Below are 9643 nucleotides of genomic sequence, written 5' to 3' on the forward strand. Positions count from 1 at the left end.
TCAACAAAATGAGCTATTTTTGGCAGTTTTTGAAACGAGCTTGGATTTTGAAGTTCAATACCCCGTTGCGAAGCAAATCCAGTGTAGAATTCAAAAATTTGTGTTTGAAATAAATCCAGATTATTTTTCTTGAGAAAAAATTTCCAAATTTAGACTCCCGGGGGTAAAAGTGTCAATTTTGGAAACCCGGGGTTTGAAATTGATTTCTGAAAGCTTTTAAAAACTCGATCTGGATTGAAATTTATAAAACTGGAGTTCTGAACTTCGAAAATGAAATGAAATGTGATGAAATGTTATGAAATGCTGAGAAATGATATGAAATGATGAGAAATGACATGCGAAATGCAGACCCTGAATGAAGAATTTTGGATTTTAAACCCGGATTAACACTTGTACCAGTTCAAAAAGCGTTAAATTTGACAAAATTTGCAAAAAAATTGTTGAAGAAATGATTTTCGAGCTCTACCAAGCTAGAGTGACATTGAAAATTAAGGTTTGAGCTGGATTAAACTAAAATGAACTGGGTTTTAGAGTTTCAGAACTCAAGTGAACTGACAATGATACTGACTCAACTGACCTTTCCGACTGAATTTTCAAGAAAAGCTGCCATTTTTAGAGAAATGGTACGGAATGGTCACTGGGGCGAGGTGAATTACGAACCTGAACTGAGTTTGAGCTGAAGCAAAGGTTACTAATACTGAGATGAACTAAAATCAAGGCTCAAACACTAGCTCAACTGACTGAACTCGGCTCAATTTCAGCTGAAAGAGCTGGAACATGCTAAAATGGGCTCCTAGACACTTAGAAATGGTTTTGAACTGAAATAGGAGCACTCGAACTTCTGGTGAGCTCAAGTTAGACTCTGAGGAGTATGACTGACTATGACTGACTGACTCAAAGACAATTGGCTTGGATTTGAGTGAGAAATGAGCTCATTTCTGAGGAAATAATCCTATTTTGGCATGAATGGTTAGAAATGAAAATGACTTTCTCACTGTGATTTCAAATGAGCTTGAAATGACTGATATTCTGACTGTCCTGAACTGACCAATGAGCTTGGTTGAGTCTGGCTGACTGGGGTCTGGGATGTCTTAGGGGTAAAATGGTAATTTTCTTAATGAAAATGGGTAAGATGGTGATTTTCTGAAACTGACTTAGGGTTTGACTCCTACACTGACCTAACAGGGTTGGCACTGCACGAGGAGGGTTGTTTGAGAATGGATGAGGAAAATTTGGGGTGTTTACACCGGCCTTCTACTGTTCGCAGAGTTACAACCTCGACCCATTTGGTGAAGTATTCTGTAGCTGCGAGGAAGTATTTGTGGCCATTAGATGTAGAAGGAGTGATCAGACCCACCACGTCGAAGGCCCACATCGAAAAGGGCCAAGGAGAGACCACAGATTGCAAGTATGCTGCTGGCGCATGAATGGAAGGCGCGTGCATCTGACATTTGACGCACTTCCTTACAAATCGATGGCAATCTTGCTGCATGGTTTTCCAGTAATATCCTGCACGGATAATCTGCTTGACGAGTGTTTGGTAGCCGATGTGGCCACCACAAATTCCTTCGTGCGCCTCTTGGACAACTTCCATGGCTTCGTCCTTGTCTAAGCATCTGGCATACTCAGAACTGAACCCACGACGGTAGAGAGTATTGGCAAGGATAAAATAGCGGACTGACATGCGTTGAATCGCGTGTTGCTCCTTTCTTGGCATTTCCGCTGGAAACTCACCGGTTTCAATAAAGCTTTTGATGTCTTGATACCAAGGCTTTTCCTTCTGAGCGGTCTGGTTCACTTGCTCAATTGGAATGTAGGCAGGTTGATCAAGTCTGCCGATCTCGAAGGAACAACAGGACTCACTATCCTTGAAAGACATAATAGAGCCTAAACAGGCTAGGCCGTCTGCTATGTGATTGTATTCCCTCTTGACATGTTTGAGCTGAAATTCTTCAAGGTTGCCTATGAGAGCTAAGGCAATCTTCTGATAAGGGATCAACTTTGAATCCTTGACTTGCCATTCAGCATTAACTTGGCTGACAACAAGTAATGAGTCGCCGAAGGTGTGTACTCTCTTGACATCAAAGCTTTGCAAAATTTTGAGGCCTTGTATTAGAGCTTCATACTCGGCCATGTTGTGAGTACATTGAAAATCGAGCTTGAGAGAATAAGGGAGCATCTCCTTTTCAGGAGTGATCAACAAGATCCCAATCCCTATACCAGACATATTCCTAGCCCCATCAAAGAATAGAGTCCAGACTAAAGATTCCTGAACACTGCAGATGCGATCGTCAGGGAAATCGTCTTCTGCCTTGATATCTTCTGTTAACGGGAAATCTGCCAACTGATCTGCGATGGACTGACCCTTGACTGACTTTTGAGAAACGTACTCCAAATCATACTGCATCAGGAGGACTTGCCATTTCGCAACCCATCCAGTAAGGAAAGGCTGCTTAAGAATGTACTTGAGAGGGTTAAGTCTTGACAAAATTTTGATCTCTGATGTCATTAGATAATGTCTCAGCTTCTGACACATCTACACTAAGGCTAGGCATGTCTTTTCCATCTAAGAATATCTCTTCTCGTAGTCGATGAAAGTCTTGCTGATGTAGTAGATGGCATGCTCTATCCGGCTGCCTTCCTCATACTGCGCAAGAAATCCACCACAAGCATTGTGGTTGACAGAAATGTACAAGAGCAGCGGCTTTCCAAGTTCTAGTGGCTTCAGAACAGGTGGATTGAGGAGGTACTGCTTGATGCGCTCAAATGAGAGCTGACATTCTGGTCCCCACTCGAATTTCACTTCTTTTCTTAATAAGTGATTGAAGGGCTCGCATCTCATGGCCAAATTGGAGATGAAGCACCGTATAGACTGAATACGACCTTGAAGGCTTCGCAGCTCTTTAAGATTGGTGGGAGGCGGCATATCAATGATTGCCTTTGCCTTGGCAGGATCCACCTCTATGCCTTTCCTGCTGATCATGTAGCCAAGCAGCTTGCCTGACTCTACTCCGAAGACGCATTTCTGCGGATTGAGTCGCAACTTGTAGAGGATAAGTCTTTCAAAGACTTGGCCGAGAGCTTCGAGATGATCCTCTCCTTCTTTTGATTTGACCAGGATGTCATCCACATAGGCATCCATGTTCTTGTGCATCTGGTCATGAAAGATAACGACCATAGCTCTCTGATAGGTTGCCCCAGCATTCTTGAGTCCAAACGGCATGACTGTATAGCAAAAGATCCCCCAAGGCGTGGTAAAGGAAGTTTTGGATTGGTCACGAGCGGCCAATTTGATTTGATTGTAGCCTGAGTATCCATCCACGAAGGAGAACATGGCATGGCCTGCCGTGCTATCGATCAGAAGATCGATGTTGGGGAGTGGATAATCATCCTTTGGGGTGGCTTTGTTCAGATCTCTGAAATCAATACAAATCCGAACTTTGCCATTCTTTTTGGGAACCGCTACGATGTTCGCCAACCAATCTGGGTATTCAATGGCCCGAATGAATCCTGCTTTTAACAACTCTTCAAGTCCTTCTTTGACTTGCGGTTCCACCCGAGGATCCATTTTTCTTAGTTTCTACTTGATCGGTTTGCAATCCGGCTTCAATACAAGGCGATGCTCGACTAACTTGGAGTCTAAGCCTGACATATCCTCATAAGTCCAAGCAAAAACTTCCTGATGCTGTTTGAGGAAGTAGATGAGCTTTTCCTTCTTATCTAAACTTAGACTGGAACCAATTTTAAGGATTCTTGGATCGTCTTCCGAACCAATATTGACATCCTCCGTTGGATCTTGAACTAACGGCGATGGCTCATCCTGCTTTTGAATGCTGGCAAATCTTGAATTGTCGAGTCAAATTCTGCCGACTCTTCAATCTGCTCTGTCATTTTGCTGACTTCTGCCTTCGCCTTGCATGTTCTGGCTGATTTATTTTGAAAAAGGTTGGTATTGATAATGAGCTTTTTGAACGATTTAGGAGCCATGATCCCGGCAATCCTGTGAGCGAAAAGGAGGTCTTTGAGAAAAAATATTCGAAAAATAGCCTTTTGTACAAAAACGGAGAATGACAACATAGACAACAAAATATAAGCAAAGAATTCGTGTACACCGAGATGAATAGAGCAAACAAACTCTTCATTGATTTAAGTAAACTTTGATATTTACAAGTGATTGTTTGAGGAAAAGAAAGAAACTGGGGCGGATCTTGCCCTTACAAGATGACAGAAAGGAAAGAGAACAGAAAACACTGACATTGTCTTTATTACTGAGCCCCCTTGACGAAGATGGTCTTTCTGCCGGATGACTGACCTGTGAAACCCAAGCCTGTGCCGGTGACATGCTGAGCAGGGATGATCGGCTCCAGGATGCCGTCTTCATCTTTGCCCAGGCCCCTGAAGGGCTGATACCCGTGCTTCATTAGGAGATCAAATCCTTTCCTTGATTTTGAGAATCGAGGAAACAGAGGGTGATCTTTAAATGAGGTGCAATCGAGGCGTCCTCTAAGCTTGAAGAAGCGAGGTCCCTGCCACTGAACAACTGCGGTGACATTTTCTGTTGGCTGGATTTCTTTCAATTTTAGCATATCCAGACTTTCACTCAGATCAATCTCTCCGGCTTCCTGGATGCTCGGGATGTCGGCAGTGAAAGTAGGACGGAGAATCATCGGCTGCGGGAGTCGTTCTTCCGGATCCTCTCCTAGGACCGTAGTGATCATGCCCCCCTTCGACCATTTGATACACTGGTGCAGGGTTGATGGGACCGCATTGGCATTGTGAATCCAAGTGCGCCCGAGGAGCAGATTGTACGTAGGCGGTACATTGACCACATGGAAGAGTACAATATGCACCGAATAGTTGATGAAGATCTCGAGAAATATCTTCCCCTTGGCTGTCTGCCCATGGTTATCAAAACCGTAGATCGTGATCGGATCTGGGGTGTATTCCTCTTCTTTTAGGCCCAATGCCTTGGCCGTCATCTCAGGACAGATATTGAGGCTGCTGCCTCCATCAACGAGCACATGAGGGACTGTCATGCCCCTGGTTCGCACGACTATGTAAAGTGCATTGTTGTGAAACGAATGAGGCTTTGGCAAATCCTTATCAGAAAAGGTGATTGGTGCATTTGTCATGACCTGATTGACGATCTGAGCCATATCTTGCGGAGTCGTGCTAGGCTTGACCTTGATCTTTCTGAGAAGATCTTCTAGCACTTGCTGGTGCTCAGATGAAGCGTGAGTCAGGTCCAAGATAGAGATGTTGGATAATGCAGTATTCGGCTTCTGAACTGACCCTGAAGCCTCTTCTTTCTTCGAAGCTGCCTTGATAAAGCGCTTCGGGATCCTGGGGACCACTTTGGTAATTTCTGTTGTTGCCTTTGTTGTTTTACTGGAAAATGCGGTGACATCCGCCCTCTTGGCGGAGGACTGTGCTTGGCGAAGGACTAGGACCTGATGTTGATCCCGAATGTCTTGTCTAGAACATGGTTGGATACTGCCTTGCAGAGAGAATCCCTGTTCTGTGATGACCGAAGCCGAATGTTTAGGAAATGGCTTGGACAAAATTTATGGCTGCTGCTCATCCTCGTCCTCAATCAGCATGTTCTTGTCAATACAATCCTGAATGATGTTTTTGAGGACAAAACAGTGCTCGATGTCATGTCCCACAGTCCTGTGAAACTTGCAGAATTTATCAGTCCATTTACCCATAGCGACGAGAGGGTCTACCACCTTGGGAAGTTTGATCATTCCTTTCGACATCATATATTCTAAGATGTCTTCGCGGGACTGCTCTAAAGCTGAAAACTCCCGATCATAACTCCAACCTTCGTGTTTCAGCTTTTCTGGCTGCTTTGCTTCTGACTGGGGCGCTGACTGAACAGGCTGTGGCTTAACAAATTTTCCCTTCTGGGCTGCAGAGTTTGCTCTTTCGGCCCTGGGATGCCCTGAGTTCTTGCTGCGATTCTTCTTGCTTTTCTTTTTGCCAGAGCTATTGCTGTTGTCGGAAAAATCCGTGGAATAAGCAACGTGAGCCTTTTTCTTCTGCTCAGGGTTTCCTCGGACGAAAGGGTAACCCTCATACAAGCCGTTATCCAGGCCGGTCTCGAGCCACTCGGCTCTCTCAATCAATTTGATGAATGACTTAGCAGGCGATATAGAAATGAGGTTCCTCAGAGGCTGGGCAAAATTATTCAGAATAATCTGCAGGGCATGCTCCTCTGGGATGGGAACTTTCATTCTGTTACAGGTGCTTCTCCACTTGTGGATAAATTCGCTGGCTTTCTCATTCTCCATCTGTTTTAAATTATACAGATGATTGAGGGTTGGTGAGGCTTCGACATTAAACATGAAGCGCTCAATGAACAAATTCACAACTTTATCGAACTCTCTTAGTTCGATAGGATTAATGTGGTCTGCATACCACCTGGTTGCTACCCCTTCTAAGCTGCGAGGAAAGCAGATGAATAATGCCCGGTTGTCTTTCCTGAAACGGCCGCATTAGGCATAAAAGGTGGCCAAATGAGCCTTAGGGTTGCTAGTTCCATCGAATTTAAGGAACTTCCGAGGGAGATTTTCGAGATTGTCATCCCCGTCCAGGCCGTGGTAAAAATCTTCACCGGAGTAGGTCTGCTTGCCCTTGCTTTTAGCCTGGATATCTTTGATAGCCCGATTCATTTCTTTCATCTGCTCTTGCATTGGGTCATTAACGAGAACAGACTTATTGATTTATTCGGGCTCTGCAGTGGTTTTTACCAAGTGCGGTGGAGGATTCTGATGATAAACATACTGCTCTTCCTCTTCCGATTCTTCAGCTGATTCTGTTTCTTCAGAAGTGGTGTCGGGCTGTACTTGCTTTCTAATAATCTGGACTGGCTTCTTTACAGCCTTCTTCTTTGGCTTGCTTTTTGGAGCAACTTCTTTCTGACTAGCCTCGGCCTGCCCAGCCATCATTTTGGTCATCATTCTTTTGAATAGATTATACATGGCTGGATCTATATCATCTGCTTGATTCTGATTCTGTCCCCTGACTGATTTGGGAAAATCCATCCCTTCGGCCTCACTGTCGCTGTGTTGAGGAACTGTTTCTTTTCCTGCCCTCGTTACAACCATTTTGCCAATGCCAATGATTTCCTGAGAAGGTGAAAGGAATGGTTAGGGTTCGGAGGAAATTTTTGGAAATGTGATTTCTTTTAGGAAAAGACATGAGGGAAGGAATTGACAAATTTTTGCAATGATCGCATCACCCTTTTATGGTGACAAAATGCGCCTTATGACCTAGGCGAGGTCGTCTGTCATGACGAGGGATAAAAGAATAGACAAAATGGGTCTCATCACTGGGGATAAAGCCGTAACTATATGAAACAAAATAAGATTTGGCCATAAAAGCTTTTTATCAGGACAAAAGTTTGCATTTTCATTAAATGACCAAATTTAAAATACAAAGAGAGGGTGGGCAGACAATTTGCCACCATTCTTGATACTCTGATGATACATTAGGACCGAAAAATATAGACAAAGGAATAAAGGAGTCCCAAGTGTATTTGGCGACGTGGTATGCTCCAGACCACTGATCTGACCGTAGATCGAACTCTGGCATGCGGCCTGTCGGGAAGCGAGTGTTGGCACGAACCTGCCGCTGCGAAAACTGTCTGAGACATCTCTCTGGCTGATAGTCTACGCAGAAGAAAGGGCCGAGCAGTTTGTAGCGCTTGTCACGAGCATAGGTGTAGCGAGGAACGGTCTCTCTTCTGTCGAAGAAGTCCCAAATGATTTCCTCCTGATGCAGTTTCTCGATCAAAGCTCGGCACTGAATGGCTGACTTCGGCTGCTTGTTGCTGAATCTGAAAGAACTGACTTTTGATGGCACATGTCGTAGGAACCACGACTGCAAGGCATATGTGCATCCTTCTACCAAAATGGTCTCTCCGAGGGCAAATCGAGCCAAACCTCTGTAGAGAAAAGCTAGAGCTGCCATGGAGACTGAAAGCTGACGGGTCTGCTTGCTTCCCTATCTTCGAAAAAGTTGGGCGACTCTGATATCGATGAAATTCTGACCATCCTGAAAGAATGTCAGCCCCACTGTGCATAGGATCATGGCATGCTGGATTCTTTCTTTCGCTGCTCGAGATAAGGTATTGACTTCTTCGTAGGCCCCATACTTGTGATAGAGTTCGAACAGATCGATGAACTGACTTCCGCTGATCTCTGTGAGGGGCCAGGATCTGCTCCCTGTAGCTCTGGCCAATGCTTCTCGAACATCTACCCCTTTGACATTGATCAAGAATTGCTGCTCGACAGGATCATCCGGCTGACCAGCTGGTTCTGGCAATCCCATGATATCATTGAACTCATCCATTAGCAAAGTCATTTCTCCCCATGGAAACCAAAACGTGCAGGTTCGCGGATTCCATCACTCTGCCATAGCTTGAATCAGACTCCCGTTGATGGTTTGCTTGCCAACTGCCGATGCCATCTCCAATCCACAATCATCCAAGTGGTCTGGGAACATACGCGAGAAGGCGGTGAACCAAGAATAGTACCACCGAGGGAAGAAGGTACGAGACTGGATGACCCGATGATCTGGGGTTCCATCCCTTATTTGATAGAAGACATGATCCCAAGGAAAGATAGCATCGGGAGATTAGGATGCCATCGGAGTGATACTGAGGCAAAAAGGAAAAAGAGTCAGATAGAATGCAGGACTTACGGATAGACTTTTGATGATGGAAAAAAGGATAGACACAAATCCTGGAAATTTTCGAAAGATCAAGGGGCTCAGGAAAAGACTTTTCAGGGTTTTTGAGAAAAATTCTGACACAAAAGAGAAAAGAATGTAGGTAAAAGAAAAAGTATACACCTGGTGTTTTTGGAAAATAGAGGAAATTTTTTGAATAGTACACCCAGGGTTTAAAAGAGGTTGATATACATAGGAGAACACAAGGAAAACATCGCATAATCATAGCTGCACAAACAAGGATGCGCACACAGCACTCCCTAAAGGCTGACTCTATATGCAATATTTGAAACAGCTTGTAGGACCTTAATCCTAACTCTATGGTTTAGATCATCTGATTCCAATCAAGGTACGTCGATATACTCAAGCCGAAGCTCGAAGTACGTGGCATATAAGATATTTCTCCGGTTCTAAGGTAAGGGCTTCCCAACATCCTTGAGCACCTACCGATATACCTCGGACTATGGCCCTTAGGTACGTGGTAGGGGGGCGCAAACCCAAATAAGTGGTCCAGTTGTGAGGCTCTCTCCCGAACTATGGTTCAGTGAGACAGCCCAGCAACGTGAAGACCGGGACAATATAAGTAGGGATGTTTTCAAAATATGATCAACATGCAATAAAATCAGAAGGCTCTAATGCAAGTCCTAAAGAGATAGATTTAAATAAAGAGAAGCATACACTTGCATACATTGTTTTTGCATTCAATCCCTAAAATTGAGGAGAGTTGTATTTAAGACCTAAGTCTAATGTGAACATGGAATAACCTCCTCAATATGGTCCTACCAAACCATACTTAGATCCTATATGCACTGATATCAGCTTAGGACAGAGTCTAGGCTCCTAAGGTTTGCATGGAAATGAAGCTGACATATGTTAGAATAAAGACTTAGATTATATAAAAGCAAAGCAA

Source organism: Nuphar pumila, chromosome 4, assembly GCF_984573655.1.
Source record: "Nuphar pumila chromosome 4, dmNupPumi1.hap1.1, whole genome shotgun sequence".
Taxonomy (NCBI): Eukaryota; Viridiplantae; Streptophyta; class Magnoliopsida; order Nymphaeales; family Nymphaeaceae; genus Nuphar; species Nuphar pumila.